The following is a 13,818-nucleotide window of genomic DNA, read 5'->3' on the forward strand; positions in this document are numbered from 1 at the left end:
AAAAAAAAAAAAAAAAAAAAAAAAAGTAGGGCAGGTGGAAAAGCTATCAGCAGGGCTGGTAAGCTTGGAGTCTTTTGATTTCTCACACAAAGTTTTCCAAGCACAATGTGTGGGTATTGGAAGGAAAAGACTGGTTACTTTCTGCCTAGCATCCCTCCTGCAGCTCTGAAGTGGCTTTGTGCTTGCTTTCACCTGTGCTTGAAAATGAGCTGTTTTAGCTTGGGTCTCTCTACTGACTTAACACAAAACCTATAGTTCTACACGAAGCACACCAGGAAATTCTGATTTCTGCCTTTGGATGAATTCCCTTGCCTAATTAAATGATTGGAACGGGCCAAATTTCATTTGCTTTGCTGATGTGTTCATTCTTGCATTTACTTATTTACTAAGGAAGCATTTATTCGTTCAACCCTCCTATGCCACTGTTCTACAGTGACTGACAATTATTTCTCTGGTGCTTTGCAGTACATGATTTCTAACTAAAGAAAGAATAATTTGGTATCATTTTTAATATTCAAAACCTGAAATTTTTTTCTGATATATTAACCAAACCTCATTTTGAAAATAATATGCCTTTGGTTCATTTAGTCTTTCTATCAAGATACAGAGGAAAGAATCTGCAAAAATTAAATTTTTAGGAATAATGTGAAATAACTCGACTTGATCAGAATTTATAAAACAATAAACTTACAACTAAAGTCCTTTTTTTTTTTAATACCAGGGATTGACCCCAGGCCACTTAATCACTGAGCCACATCACTAGTCCTTTTTTATTTTCTTTAATTTTGAGACAGGTTCTCATTAAGTTGCTCAGGGCCTTGCTAAGTTGCTGAGGCTGGCTTTGAACTTGCAATTCTCCTGCCTCAGCCTCCCCAGCTGCTGTGATTATAGCCATATGCCACAACATACCCAGCTATAGCTAACGTCTTTTTTAGAAGAATAAAATCATAGATGAAAAATGAATTTTTTTTCAATCATTGTCTACATGCTACTGAGAGTATGAGGAGGATACTACATGTGGTATTTTTTTTTTTTAAATGTGTTTACAGGTAGAGAGGGTTGGGTCATGAAATTAACAAAGATGCTGCCAGAACTCATAGTACATCCAATTAATCCATTTCTGAAGAATTCATTTATGGGGATGATTATAACTAAAAAGAAATGTACTATATTTCATTTTATTTAAATGTGGAAAGCCTTTATCATAAAATGTATTGCTCTCAAATCATGATACATTTTCCATTAGACAGGACTGTTGTTTATTTTTAAAGGAGAAGACATTGACTAATTATTTTTTTCAGAAATAGAGATTTTGCTGCCATGAAGCGACTAGTAATTCATTTGCCAAATGTCAACAGTTAACAAAGAATTTTGTTTTGTTATAAAAACTTCGAAGTTGCTTATTCCCTCATGGGCAAGGGAGGGCAAGATTCTTTGACATTTTTATGTATAGCATGACTAAAGAATGTGACTGTGTGACTGTGCCGATGATGATGATCTAATTGCAATTGCTAAGGGCCCCAGCTGAGCTGACTGGGAAGGTGCTGGGCACATTGTTATGCTGGGGAGCCCAGGCAGCCAGTGAAGGAAGCAAAGCTATAGCACCACTGGGGTAAAAATCAAGACAATGTGAATAATTACATTCAGTTTTATTCAATTATTGGACTATGAGTCTGACAAGGCATCCATTTAGGGGAAAATAGTAAAATTTGCTTGGAAACCTCAGCCACTCTGCTGTGCTTTCTCTTGAATAACCAGCCTTATGGAAAACTGCCGAATTAGACTTTTTAAATAAGGTACAGCCCAGTAGCAATTTGCCCCAAATCAAATATGAAATATATAAATATTTCACAGATTCTAACTACACTCTTTCGTTGACGATTCCTTTATATTTTATTCAAATAGGAAAACATTTTTCTTAGATCTTTTGTCATATCATCTGCAAAGTATTTATATTCAAGACACATTCAACACACATTTTTTAATTTTAAATTTTTTTTAAAATTTTTTATTGAAAACAATTTATTCTCACTCTAGTTTTTTTTTAAATCTAGAAAGGATAAAAATACATTTTTATAAATTACTCATAATCTTAGTACTTCACAAAATAACCATTGTTAATTCTTAGGTATTTTCTTACAGTTTTATTTCCAACATTTGAATATTTAGCTTTTAATCATATCCAGTTCCTCATATCATTTAATATTGTTTGAAATTAAACTTATGTGCATAAATAACATCCCACCTTAAAAATATTTCATACGTTAAACCCTTGCCTATTGTTGGACATTTAGGCTACTTCTAATTTTTCCTAGTGATTAAAAATATCAGCAAGGAACATCTTTGACCTGACCTGGCCTGAAACCTTAGCTTATCTCTGATTATTTCCTGAGTAAAATAAATATGTCAAAAGGTATGAATATTTTAAGACTATTAACATGGATTGCAAAAATATTTCCATGAAGGTTATGTCAGGTTATACTCAAAACAACACTGCTTTGGGAATGTTCTCATACTACAGAGCCATCAGAATTTTATAACTGGAAAAAAAATCTTTAATTACATAATAGATTAATGTGGTGTGTGTGTGTGTGTGTGTGTGTGTGTGTATTTTTTAATGATATTGGGAATTGAAACCAGGGGCACTTTACCACTGAGCTACATTCCCAGTCCAACATTAATTTTTTAATGTTGAGACAGTGTCTCAGTAAGTTGTTAAGGCTAGAGTCAAACTTGTGATCATCTTGCCTCAGCCTCCCAAGTAACTGGGATTACGGGCATGTGCCATTGTGCCCTGACTAAAATAAAATTTTAATATTTTTTACTTAAAGTTTTTTGACTACCAACAAGGATGAACCTGATTTTCATGTGCATATTAGCCATTTGTCTCCTGTGAGTTTCCTAATTGACTTCTGAGCTGTTTTCTTTGGGTTATATAATTTTTCTTGTTCTTTACTAAAGTTCCTTACCTGATATCTGAGCCTTTTCATTTCACATTTATTAAAATTAACTAGTTTAATTTGTAGTTCCTTTTTTCTATTCATAGTATTTTCTTTTTATTTTTTAAAGAGAGAGAGAGGGAATTTTTTATTTATTGTTTTAGTTTTTGGCAGACACAACATCCTTGTTTGTATGTGGTGCTGAGGATGGAACCCAGGCTGCACGCATGCCAGGTGAGCGCGCTACTGCTTGAGCCACATCCCCAGCCCTCATAGTATTTTCTATAGTCATAACTATTCATTTGTGGTAGATTTCTTTGCTTAAATAATTGGAGAACTTTTTCCTTCCTAAGAGGAGATAAATATTTGGCTATTTTTACTTTGTGGATAATTTTTTCTTTATACTGTGGCTCAAAGCAGGTAATAACTGGAAATATACTAATATATAAACAACTTATTGGGGTACAAAAAGAAAATACTAAGTTTCTCATCCTCAAACTTTATTTTTATAGTGTATTTTATAAAATTGAAAATGTTTTTGGCATAATAGTGCAAAAACAGAACATAATTTATGAAAATTACATGTAGATAATAAAGATAATTGCACTCTTTTTTAACCAATAGAAATATGCCACCCAGTAAGTTTGGCATCACTGCTCTAGATCAGGTGACAGCAGGAAGTTCTATATTTCAACCTGGAGTTTAGGAATGTGAGGGGAACAAAGCTTCTCAAGCCCAGTTCTGAGTGTTACCTGGCTGGGGTGTCAGTGAGGGCAGGCAGGGGGGCACATGGTTTTCAGGCAGAAGTCAATAATCAGAAATGGAACATATGTTCAAGACAACTGTGGCAGGATGATGTGATGCTGGGCCCCTAAGTTTGCTTCTGCTTAAAGTCAAATTATTTCCAGAGACCAGGGAGGAGGCAGAGCAGCAGGTGAAGTTCAAGTGATGATACTGGAGAGGAGAGTACATTGTAGAAACTGTGCCTAGACCACCTGTTGATCAGTTGTTATTTTTCATTAAGAAAATGCCTACTGTATAATTGAGGGAAACCTTGATTAAAACACCCATGGTCTGCATTCCATTTTTATTTTTTATAAGTCTACTAATAAACAATTGCACAGCACATTTTATCAATGAAAAAAGAAGGCATTGTGTTCAATTTAGGAAGAACATTCGTCCTAATCCCTGCCCCCATCCCCAGTTTTCCTGAAATGCCATTGCTGAGGCTTTGGAAAATTGAAATTGACTTTAACCTTGAGTGAACTCTTATTTCTGAACGTTTTACTCAGTGAACTTTTTAACACGTTAAATAGGAAGCCATAAACATTGAAAATAATAGCTCACCTCCTAAAAATCAGCACTTTGTGGTGTGCCTTTTAATATAAGGTCATTCCATAATTTACCAAACATTGAATGGCATATATCTCTACTTAGGTCAGCTATCATGGCTGTGAATAGACCTATTCTTAAACATCAATTGCTTTTACAGTCACTAACATCACATAGTTTAATAGTAGTTGCATTTATTTCAATTAGACTTGTTTCAGTTATAATCAAATGAGATCAACTATATACTAGAGTTTAAAAAGCCATATGATGATGGTCCATAGGTGCGAGGATGTAGGTGTTTTACAGACTAAATGTCCAAAACAGATTGTGGCTTGTAACTGTAATAGCTTTTACTAACCGTGATTAGATTCACAGCCTATGACACATACTTATGTTCAATGCATACACAAATTTACACTGTGATAGAATATTTATCTGAGTGTTAAAAATACTTAGGGCTCTGACAGAGAAATAGTCTCCCTTTGTCTAGATAAAACTCAGCATCTGAAGCTAAATAAATGATTATCATTCCAAATTGTTGAATAGGTTGGTTGCATGTTTACTTTTTATTAGTATGTTGACATACATGTAGATCCAGTCTTCCTTTCAACAAGAAGCAACCATGAAGAAGATTTCCATAAATGGTTATTCTTCTCCCAATAAAAATTGTGGAACTGTTAGTCATCATGGTTAAAAGTATTACTTAAGGTTAATATAGTCCCCATCTGGCGATAGGTTTTTATATCAGACTTATTAAGAACAGGATTGGTTTTGACTAGAATCAGAACTTTGAATTTTATAACTAAATAAGAGAGGAAAGCCTTGATGGATAATAACCTATTTCTTTTTGGACATTTATGTATTTTTATTAGGATAATAAGCATAGAATTTTCAGCATCATCCTATGTATATAAATATTTTTAAATCATATCTGTAATGTCAAGCTCATTCTGTATTTCATAACCCCACCACACAGAATCTACAGTGAAGCAAAACAGAAGTTGAAGTGTGTTTATTGCCATTGGCTTTGAAGAAACTTTTCGTATGTTTGACTCAATATTTTAAAGGAAAAATGATCAGTACCTTACTGAATAGATGTAACTATGTTGTTCAGACAAAGCTTATTTTCTTGTCTATCAGTGAGCATTTTCAGCTGAACTCCCCAGGACAATAAAGGACTTTCAAAGTTTTCATTGTTGTTTAAACATAACACTAGTTATAATTCCAGTCTTAAAGATTTCTATCTTTCTGTCCATCAATTGATAAACAGATTTTTCATACATACACATATATATTTCACCATACACATACTTGTCAGACTACATTCCTTAAAATACTTTTGAGATGCCTGAAATCGTCTTAATTAATAGCAGGAGGTAAAAAAAAATCAAGTTGATGTTTATGTTGCGCTTACTATGTCCCGAGATTTTGTTCTGCACTTAAATTGCATTTTCTGTGCTGACCTCCATGTATCCTGTGTGGCATAATTCTATCTGCATTTACTGATGCAAATGCAAAATATATAGAGGCTAAGACTTCTGCCCAAAGGTACAGACAAAGTCGGGTTTAGAAGGCCAAGTCCCAGGGTTCCAACACACACAATTATTCAATTGAAAATGAAGTTTGAACCAGGCTAGGTTTTCCAGCTACATTATAAGTAGAAGTTTTCATTTGGCAAGGTTTTTCAAAAACTCAGAGTGTTCATTTCCAATTTAATTTTTTTTCTTAAAGAAACAGTTTCTTCCATATCTGGCATGTACAGTTAAAAAATAATAAATTAGAGGCAAACAGATAACAGTATTCTGGCAGGCTTTATGTTTGGGAGCCTGACACAGATCCCAGAAGAAAAAAATATGCTACAAAGAAGCTTATGTGATATTGCTTATTTAGGGAACCTTCAACCACTTGTTTACAATATCCAGTTACAGCCACGTTACTTTCCTTTTTGGGCAAAAGCACACATTTGCTTAACCATTATTTTGGAGGAAGCCAACTTTGTCTGCCACTTTCAACAAGTCCTTGTGTACCCAAGCTGATAATTGCAGCACTTGAGCTTGGAGCTCCTCTGACAGCACAATTAACGCCAAATTTACCATCAATGGGTGCATTGGTGAGGCCGGCTGCAGAGGCCTCTCTGACAGCAAGAAGTAGATCACAGGCATGCTGCACTTTACATCATATACATATTCCCAAAAGTAGTTTCTCACTGAGTTCTTTTGTAATAACATATGTTTTCCTAACTACAACTTGAACATGTGTTCATTGTGGAAAAATTGGAACCTCAGAAAAACAGAGGTTATAAAATATAAATAACCTGGTGTCACAGCATCCAGGGACCGCCGTCAGTCATTAAAGTGTTGGTTTATTTCCTGTGTAAGTCTTTAAATTATAACACACACACACACACACGCATGCTACAACTATATTTAGATACACAAACACATATGTAAATCTATACTTAGGGATTTGACAAATTTGAGTCAGAGGTTGAACATTTCGAACATTTTTATTGCCATGTACAGATGTTCCTCCATTTATGATGGGTAATATGTCAATAAACCCATTCTAAGTTGAAAATATTGTGTCAAAATTGCATTTAATACATCAAAACTATAGAACATCAACTTAGCCTGTGCTATTATGTTTAGAATACCCCCATTAGCCTATAGTGGGCAAAATCATCTAATGCAAAATCTATTTTATAAGAAAGTGCAAGACAGCTCATTAATTTATTAAATACTGTACTTTGAATGAAAAATAGAGTGATTGGATAGGTATGCTTGTGCACTATCGTGAAATTGAAAAATCGTGAAGTCCAACCATAGTAAGTGCCCACTGTTGTGTGGCAGGTGAGTGTCAGGACTGTCTGTGCTATTTTTACCCTTTATTGTTCATGTAACATTTTAAATAAATGTTTCCTCATACTATGTAGGATTCTAGGAAACTCTGGTATTCTAATAGTAGCATAGGAATCATTTTATATATAACAACATAATTTATTTAGCCATGCCTTTATTTCCAGACACTTAAACTTCTCTCATTTTTCTCTGTTTATTGCACATATTTGTAAAAGAAACCTTAATTTGTATCTCTGGTTATTTACTTAGAAGCACAAAAGTTTTTCTTCTAAACTTGACTCAAAGCTGTTACATATATACTATCAGTTCAGAAGACAATTGGGGTTTTTTAAAAATAATAGTTGAAACAATAGTTGGAACACTTTTTGGTAGTAGGATATTTCAGTGTTTCTTTTAAATGTTATGACTCATAAGTTTTGGCCACTGTCATAAAAAAAAGAATCATTTTATTCAATTTGGTTAATGTAGCAATTACAGGATATGAAATTCAGGCTGCCAAGACAGGGGTTCTCAAATATGGTGACAATAAGCAAAGGATAATTTTTTTAATGCTAATTCTGGGCTTCGTCCCTAAGACTGATTCAGTTGCTAAGGATAACACCAAAATCTATTGATTTTTAGCCATCCATCCAGTTGATTCTAGGAGAATTCTAGGTAGGTGGTTCCAGGCCACCTGGGGAGGAAAACCAGTATATTGAAGAACTCTGACTTTGGTGCTTGGACTCAAGTTCTATATCTGTCTGTAACTTATTTAACTGAAACCTACCTCAGTTTTCTTATCTATTAAAAGAGAGAGAGAGAGAGAGAGAGAGAGAGAGAGAGAGAGAGAGAGATAAATACTGGTTTCTTCTACCTAGGATTGCTATGAGGATTAAAAGAAATAAACCATGCCAAAAATTTAACACAACACTTGGCAGATAATAAACACTCAACAAATGCTAACTCTTATTATTACTGCTGTCACTGGCGTCAAACTCGATAATTATTAATGCATTAGAATATTCAAATGTGTAATTTAAAATGATGGTTGGAGGATATTAATTGTGATATGTCCTCTTGTCTCTTTAACAGGGCTAAATTCTATTCCCTTAGACATTTCTGTCTTATTTTCTTTTGTCCCCACCCTTACATACTATTGGAGTTGAAATTGAGTTGAAATGAAAAGCAGCAGGCACTCCTTAATAGTTTGGTAAGCCCCGTTGAGAAAGCATTGATGAAACTTTTTTTGAAAATAAAATAGTGATTCTACTGCTCATCTACTCAGAGAACCCACTAGGAAGCATGAGGTTCTCTGGGTCATGGTAGAGCTGTCACATGCAAATTGTGTCAACAGCAGCAGGTATTTGCATAGTTAGTTCCCTCTCACCAGGCATAGCAATAAAACCTATATTGAAAAACAAGGGATTTACAGCCAGGTGTCTTGGAACTTGCATGCCTGTGGTTTCAGTTACTTAGGAGACTGAGGCAGGGGGATTACTTGAGCCCTAGAAATCACAGCTAACCTGGGTAATGTGGAAAGACTCTGCCTCAAAGAAGATGAAAATAAGAGGGGGGGGGGAGAGAGAGAGAGAGAGAGATTTTACTGATGTCCATATGTCCTTATATGGAAAATTCATTCAACAAATAATTACCTACACTTGGAGTCAAAATTGTGCTAGGTACTGAGAATTCAAAAATGAGTGTATTAAAGTCACTTAATTTGGCCATCTTCTGTGATAATCTTTCTGAAGCCAAACAACATGATGTGGAACCTCTAGACACTCTTTATTTGTGGTTACTTCCTACTAAAGATTGATGTATCTGATATTGCTGGCTTCTAGATATTTCGGTCATTTTAAAATGGAGTGATTTGACTACAAAAATCCACTTAGAGGATAAGTCAAATATCTTAAGAGGAAATACAATCGCACTAGCCAACAGAAACCTGTGTATTTTCTCTCCAAAGAAAAGCCCTCTCCAGGGCCTCCTTATTTCAAGTCATGTTTAGTTAAACCACGTAACTTAGTCCCCTGAGTGTCAGTGGAATTTCTCCCAGAGCTGTGACTTTGTCAAGCTGCGTTACCCTCTTTCCTGATCCATGGAAAGAGACAGCATTTATTAAGAGCTTTTTATGGGTCAGTACTGAAGCTGGAAACCTAACAAATATTCTCTCATTAAAACCTACAACAGTTCTTTCTTACACCTAGAACCTTGTAACAAATATGTCAGGAACAGGACAATAGCCTTACAAAGTTCATGCAGCCAGAAAGCTGTTTTCCTTTTCAGTTAAGTGCAGAAAGCAACCATGACTGCCAAGTTCTGGGTTGGGGCTGGTACCAGCGGGTGCAGCAGGCGGCATAATTACTGTCGCTAAGAGCCAAAGGGAGATGCAGCTGAACCCATTGTCCTGCTTGCTCAGGGCCAGGCAGGGTAGCAGACCCAGTGGCTGAATGCCCCTTTATGGATAGTTATTTAACTTCAATAGGATCTTGTTTTTATGGTAGACAGATTGTCCTAAATTGGTTTGAACTTGGTTCTCTTTTCATAGCATTAATTCTTAATCTGCTGATGTCCACAAATAAGCTTTGGGGATCTGGAACCCCTTAAAATAAAAGCCGAAATGTATAAAGCACTTACTGTCACACAACAAGTTAAGCGCTTCACATGCTTTATCCCCTATAATCTTCCTAATGACCCCATCAAATAGGTGCTCTTTTTATTCCCATTTTGAATTTGAGGGAAATGAAATTTAGAAAGGTTAAATCATTTGCATAACTATATGTGAAGTCATGATTTTAAGCCAGATTACTTGACTCTAAAGCTGTCAGACTTAACATTATTGAACTTTCTGGGATTATATTCCAAGGGGTGCATGTATGTGGGTGTTTATGAATTTTTTGAAGTCCTATGTTTGTGAAAATTTCCAAGTCTTCTTATTCTTAGGGGGCTCTCTGACCTCCAGAATTTGAAAATTTGTCCCCCTCTACTATAGGTTGGCAATGTGTGGACTTCTGTGAGAAGTATTTGAGCAGAAACAATCTTTTCCAGCATCCAGGGTAGGGTCTACAATTGTTGGGTCTATAATGTTCTATCCATGGAACAACTTGTTTAGTTCATCAGGAAGACCTACCTTTGGGTCTTGAGCTGAGAGCCCCGAGCTTCACAAACATATGGTATCCATTGATTTCCTCTTACTACTCATCAAATCTCTGGAGAACTAGAAAAGTTGCAGGAAAACAAGCAGGTGAGCCTAGGGGCAAGGAAATTATTAATTTGGAACATTCCTTGTGGCTTTATCATCTCTTGATGAATTAGGTATGTTACCCCAGGCATCTATGAGAATATGCTATTTAATAAAAAAATTCAACTAGTCTATAGTAATTAAATTACTTTTATTTATTATTTTCTTTGAACCAGAATTAAAATTAAAATCACATCCTTTGGTGGTGTCACACATACAATAAAAGTCTTAGTGTCAGAGTAATAACAGAATTTTGTTTTGATGGACACCTAAATAACTAACACCTCCATTAAGACATAGGTAGATTCTCTGCATCGAGAAGGTTATGTCCTGGTTGTTCATTTCAATAACCTGAAGAATTGACAGTGATCATTTCATTTGTGCTTCACTGGTTTCAAGATGCATGAATGTATGCAATGAGACAAATTAAAACCCTCTTATGAAAATACCAAAGCAGCATTTAGGGCATTGCTGGGTGTTTTTAAAGGGAAGAATAAAAAGGGAAATTAACATTTAATAAGCATGTACTTCTTTTTAAACTTTTTTCTAGGTACTTCAAAATTCACTAACGCACGTTAGCTCTCTAAATGTGGGTACTTTATAATCCTTTATTAACAAATATGGAATCTCAGGCTCAGGAGGCTAAGTGCTTTGTTTAAGATCCCATAGCTGACAAGGAACACAGAATATACAAATCCAGGTTTAATTCCAAAGCCTGTATGGTTTGTGTAACTATATGATACTTAGGGGGACTAAATGGCATTGGGGACCTAGTTTTAATGAATTGCTTCTATGTTTTAATAATGGGTCACTGGAATCTAGAGAAGCAATGAAGTATAATAGAAACGTGAAGTTAAGGCAGATTACTGTGCTTAGTGCCATTTCTTTATCTAAAGTAACAAAAAATCAAATGAAACAATAAATATGAATTGCTGAGAATACATTCTCTGTTGTTATTTGCTGTTGGTATTAGGAAAAGGCCTACAAAACAGGGATAGCCAAGTCCCATGGATAACTCAGCCACTGAAGGATGTCTGGTAGGCCTGCCTTTGGAAGCTGCTGGGATATCAGTTCTCATTCTCTTCAAGAAGGCAGGGTCAGAAGAGTTTGATTGTAAGGTTCTAGTGAGGAGGTGCTTTAGCAAAGTAATCAATGTTGCCAGAGCTTTTCAAAAGATATGATGACCATGCTTTCTCTCAAGACATCAGCCAAGGCTTGAAGCATCCAGGATAAAGCATAGATCTGTCAACAGCAGTTGCAGCACCAATACTTAGACCCCACGTGGTAGAATTACATGCCAACCACCCAAAATTATTTATTTATTTTACCCTACTATACAGAGCTCCAGCAAAGGGATGGGGAAAGCCCTACCTCTTTGATTTCTCCCCATGTTTACCATTGCTTAAGCAGTGTGTATTTTGGCAACAGGAACACCTGGCCTTTAGATGCAACTTAATCTCCACCATTCCAAAGATTACCTTTCTGAGGTCATCTTAACATAATTTCTATGCAATAAGTATCTCAAGTTTCCAGTTATTCCAAAGGACACTGATCTCACATTACTACCATCTTAAAGTGAAAAATAACTTTGCTCTTAACTCACACCATACATAAGGCTGGGAATGTTCTGACATTATAAGTAGCATATATTTTGGTTATTACAATTCTAAACTATTTTTAAATGTGCATAAGATTTCTCAGGTGAACAGAGTCTTTGACATATCATTCAAAAGGATAATTATAATTGAGAGAAACAGTTTCTCACACCAAGGAAGGAAGACAGCATAAGACAAGTGTTGCTCTGTACCTGCACTGGAGAGGAGGAATTACTGGTTGTGTATCATTGAGCTCACACACATACACGCGCGCGCACACACACACACACAAACACACACCTTTTTATGAGGGCAATATTATGTCTTGTGATAACTGAGGAAACGGAAACTCACTGTTGTCCAACATTATCCTGCTATCTATCCCAAGCTATTGCCCTTTCCTTTCTTCTCCTTTCCCCTTCTTTATTTTCTACTTAATTATACACAACGTGTCAACCACAGTGTAGAGAGTGTTGCCAAGGTGCAGGACACATGGGCAGGGACACTGGCAAGGGAGCTGGCATGATAATCTGAATGAGGACAGCTTTGGCCCTGAATGGCCTCCCTCCAGTGAGCACAGAGTTGAGGAATATGATCTGAGTTCAGTGCTGTCCAGTTGGTATGAAGAATGCTGAAGTTTGAAAAGACCGTAGAGATCAGCAAGTCCTGTGTTTCCAGCCTGACAACACACAGTTGCTTCGACAGCTTTTAAAAATATATATATATTCTGGGTCTATATCCAGATCAACTGACTCCAAGTGTCTAAAAGTAGGCGTAAGTATCAATATTTAAAAGCCTCTCCAAAATGATGAGCAGACCAGTAATTGAGAATGAATAGTAGTCAATCTCTTATCTTATGGATGAAATAACTAAGTCTCAGAGAAGTCAAGAGACCTGCCAAAATCACAAACAGGTTATATTAAACCCAGAACTCAAACAGAGAGTCCTAGAGGCCCAGGCTCAGTTCTTATCTTTGTTAAGTTATAAAGAAATGCATTTCTTTTTGTTTTGGTGTTTCTTCAAATATGCTTTGGAATACGAAGTAGAAATCCCTTTGTCTTCCACAGTTGGTCTACAATTCATTTAAATAAATTTAACCACATGGTTGTTTGTGTATCTTTCTCTAAGTGTTATAACATATTTACCATGTGCTATAAAGCATTACAGTATTGTTAGGAAGAATAACAAGGATACCAAAGTGGAAGATCCTTGCTATAATCTCTTGCCAGTTTTTTCATTCTGTTATTTAGGAACACATAACTACATCCTTTCATTTCAGCTAAATGTCATGTTCCCCGCAAAGGTTTTGAACATTGTGCTCAGCTACATAATATCTCTAAGTTCTAATAGAGCACATTAAAATTTGTCTGATTCAAGAGTTATGAAATTAAAACTAATCCAATTATTTAATCCCCCATTTAAACTTTTAGTCCAAAGATCAGAAGATTTTGTTTTGAGTCATAATCCATCTGCTTACATCTGTGATACTCTGGGCACACCATTGCCCTCCTTCCAGAACCTCAAATTCCTCTCCCACATATGAGGATAATAACTCCCATCCTACCCCCATCACCTAATGCCAGGTTTAAAGGGCAAATTCCATTGAATGATGACTGTAAACTGGCTTTATATACATTGTGGGATATATTGCATACATGTATTGAAGTGCTATACTGCACCTCATAAATAGGTACAATTAAAATGATAGAAATAATAATAAAATAAATTCAGGGCAGTGTTAGAGGCATGTGGAGGAAAGGTCTTTGGGAGACACTCATATCTCACCCAGGAGATATGAGTTTGAGTGACAGACCACGAGAAGCAAAGATGAAGCCCTCAGATATGGCAAATGGTAAAACTCCCAGGTTCCTGGA

At 35.8% G+C, this 13,818-nt stretch overlaps 1 protein-coding gene across 14 annotated transcripts in view; it reads left to right on the forward strand.

Annotated features, from left to right (window-relative positions):
• Positions 1 to 13,818, forward strand: part of Pde4d (phosphodiesterase 4D) — a 1,424,195-nt gene that overhangs the window by 1,184,763 nt on the left and 225,614 nt on the right. Inside the window, exon 1 of one of the 14 annotated variants that reach the window (XM_048800100.1) lies at positions 8,463 to 8,468. The exons of the other annotated variants lie outside the window; for them this stretch is intronic. The gene's annotated coding sequence lies outside the window, so the exon portion shown is untranslated. Of the gene's footprint in view, positions 1 to 8,462; positions 8,469 to 13,818 lie in introns of those variants that run through there. 14 annotated transcript variants of the gene reach the window in all.

This window comes from Marmota marmota, unplaced genomic scaffold (assembly GCF_001458135.2).
Source record: "Marmota marmota marmota unplaced genomic scaffold, marMar, whole genome shotgun sequence".
In the NCBI taxonomy this organism is placed as follows: domain Eukaryota; kingdom Metazoa; phylum Chordata; class Mammalia; order Rodentia; family Sciuridae; genus Marmota; species Marmota marmota.